The sequence below is a fragment of the Pinus tabuliformis genome, chromosome 3_2 (genome assembly GCF_031772625.1).
Source record: "Pinus tabuliformis cultivar Carrire ecotype Pingquan chromosome 3_2, CPIR1, whole genome shotgun sequence".
Lineage (NCBI taxonomy): Eukaryota > Viridiplantae > Streptophyta > Pinopsida > Pinales > Pinaceae > Pinus > Pinus tabuliformis.
Genome location: NC_142302.1, coordinates 1,048,892,495 through 1,048,895,857, shown reverse-complemented (window position 1 = coordinate 1,048,895,857; position 3,363 = coordinate 1,048,892,495). Strand labels below are relative to the sequence as shown.

Here is a 3,363-nt window from a genome sequence, read left to right as displayed (position 1 = left end):
TTTAAATGTATTAGTCACTAAAATTATATAAGGATAAATAAGGATTAAACCTAAAGGTTAATCAATTTATTATAGAATTGTTCATCTAGTTTTAGACTTTGTAATTAAATATTTGTTGGAAACATGCTTACAACATATAAGTGATATATAAAGACAAAGTTTGTAGAATGAAAAAGGGTTGGAAAATTCTTACAGAACCTTGGTGTTATCACTGAAAATTCTGTTTCCAAAAATTGCTCAGACTAGCTTAAGGACAAGGTGTTTTCGCAACGCATAAATCCTTTAGCAATTTCGCAGCGTAACCTGTTTAGGTGGTTTCGTAGCGTGCTATGAAATTGGGGATTTGTTCGAGTTTTCAGTGGAGGCCCAAATCCTAGCATGCCTATTGTATAGAGTTTTGCTTCCCTCCAGAAATGCAGATGAGAGCAGTGACAGTGTTTTCAAGGAAGAAGTGCATTAAGCTCGTTTGTAGCAACATAGATTTGCTCAGTGCTCTCCCTGAGACTAATACCTTGAAGATCCTTTCCTGGGACAATCGCTTTTCTCAAGTCAATGAAGTCCTTCTGATCCCAACTCAGGTTAATTATGTTGGAAAAGTAGCAAATATATATGAAGCTGGTTATCGATTAAGTGGTGGTGCATATATCATCTCCAAGTACATTGGGAATTCATGGTTGTGGGATCATGTTCGTGTCAGTGATGAGTTTTTGACAAATGAAATGTAGTTGCATTTAAGTATGCGCCTCATGTTCTAATCTTTGTGTATTGACCAAATACAAGGAACCAAACGAGATGTTGAGATTTGATAAACATTACCAGCTGTTCGTGCATTAGTTCTTCCACCGACAGAGAACATAGACACCTGGTTGATATTTGTTTTTCTTTGCCAGAAAAGGGGTTCGGCGTCGTTAATTTCATATAGGATTAGGATGACTCCCGATTGCAAACATTTCGGCTTTAGCAGCGGCTGCCATTGGATTGGTTTTACATCTCCATGGTGCTATAGTAAATTACAGTTGAAAGGCAAGAGCGTCAGAGCGAAGACAACAATGGCTCACGAGCTTCGTGCAGAGCGAGTGGAAGGAGAAGGCAGTTCTGAAGCCTTTCTGAGCAAAAGTTTCATACACACCTCCCTCTTGGGCGACAGAGCTTCATCCGATTCCGTCCCATTTCTATTCTCTCGGACATCTCCCTATACCAATTCATCGATGGAATCTTCCGGGCTTACCATCAAACATTGAAGTCTGGATAAAGCGTGATGACTTATCAGGTATGCAACTTAGTGGGAACAAGGTGCGGAAGCTAGAATTTTTAATGGTTGATGCAAAGGCGCAAGGTGCAGATTGTGTTATCACAATAGGAGGCATTCAAAGTAATCACTGTCGTGCTACTGTAGTGGCAGCTCGATACTTGAATCTTGACTGCTATCTCATATTACGAACTATCAAGGCACAAGTCGATGAAGATCCTGACTTGACTGGAAATCTTCTTGTGGAGCGGATGGTTGGTGCGAACATAGAGCTTGTGTCCAAGGAGGAGTATGCACAAATTGGCAGTATCGCTCTTGTCTTACTTGTGAGAAATGAAGAAGCACCGTTAGCGCTGGGAAGGAGCGAAACATTGATTGTGAATTTTTGTGCCCTGTTTGTTCCATAAAGTGTGATCTATTTCCTTTTTGGAAGGAAAGATTAGAAAATGCATCTGACACAGAATCCAGAGATACTCTGCAGAAACATCTCAAATCTGCAATCATTGTCGTGATGGTACAGAGAGAAAAAGGTTAAAGGCCTTGCACTGCAAGGTTCTAAAAACACATGAATCATTAGAGCAAAGCACATGCTCTGATTTGCGGCAGTTGTTGGTTTCTATTTTAGAAGATAAGATGACACAGAAGATGTCAAAGAGTATTAATGGCTTCTTAGAAAAAGAGCTACAGATTAAGGAAATTGAGTTGGTTGAGGGACTACAGTTTGTTAAGGTCAGTCAGGAGGATGAGACAGAGATAAAAAATATAAAAAGGGCATCGATTTTGTGTGCTTCAGTTCTCAATAATTATGTTAGGCCTAAGCTTGAGGTGATCTTTGATGAGGAAAAGAAGGTAACCCACTCTAACCTTATGAAGGATACAGAGAATGTGATTCTGAATCCCAGCATAGCAAAGGTGAAACTGAAGAATGGCAACAGCAGCTATTCAATTTTGTGAGGAGTTTAGAGGAAGACTGTGTTTTTTAAATCACCCAGCAGTTTCGTAGCGCACTACGAAACTGCTGTAGGTGATGTTTTCAATGCAGAATAAACAGTTTGACCGGGAAAGTTAGAAGAGAGACACCTGTACATCAATACAGCCTACAGCTCATCTGGAGACATGGTGTTTGGTAGCAGCGTTCCATACTTTGAGTTATTAAAGAGTTGGGAACATGCTGCTACATTTTCGAAGGATGGTAGGAGACAGGGACCTTAAAAATAGGTGTTTTGATCCTGATGATAAATGATCCATCAGCGCTTACAGGTATCCAAAGTCAGCATTCTTTGCATCTGTAGCTCAATCATCTTGAGCCTAACCAACAAAAGACAGTTGTCAAAGATCAAGAAAGGAATCAGGCATACGAGGAGATGAAGTTAGAATTTTAGTGTGATTAGGAATCTTTGTAATTACAGCTCAATACTTTATGTATTTAATGGGTTTGTTTAAAAATAGATAAGGGTAGTTAATGATAGGTCATCGAGCTCCCCTCATGCTGGAGGAGGAGACTCAAAGTAGTTTAGTTTGTTTTCCTATATATAGTGAAAACTCTGATGTAATGAGGGTTGGAGATTTATACAAAAAACAGAGTTTTTTATATTGACGGATGTAAAAGATTTTTGACAGTAATAGAAAGATTACTTTTTCTTCTCAAGATTCATCTTGTGTTTAAATGCTCAGAATATATATGGTTGTGTCTCTTCCTTTCTGTTTTACAGCTCCATAGATGTGCAATCACTCTGAATTCACCTAGTGCTCAGATTTCCTGTGTATGTTTATGAGTTGAGGTTCCTTTGAGAAATGTTTTGAGTGTTTAGACATTATATGCCTTGACTTCCATGAATGAGTAGTTGGTAATTTACTGCAAAGGTGTTTGACTCCATGAGCCCAATGGAAGAAGTCTTATTTTGTTGTTCCAACCAGCTTATTTTCATGTACTGTTTGAAGAGTTAGCCATCTTTTCTTGTTATTAATTCATATCAAAAATCTGTGAGAGAGCCCTCTCTGACTAAGGAGGCTAAGCCTTAGTCTAAAGTCTGGTTTGAAATAGTTGCATGAGATCTTGCTAAGTAGCAGCCCTTAGTACACGATTTTGTGATAACACTTGGTATAGTGTGTAT

The 3,363-nt window shown here is 38.8% G+C and overlaps 1 pseudogene; it reads left to right on the top strand.

Annotated features, from left to right (window-relative positions):
* The first annotated feature begins 413 nt into the window (after positions 1–413).
* On the top strand, positions 414–1,656 carry LOC149184190 (uncharacterized; annotated as a pseudogene).
* The last annotated feature ends 1,707 nt before the right edge of the window (positions 1,657–3,363 follow it).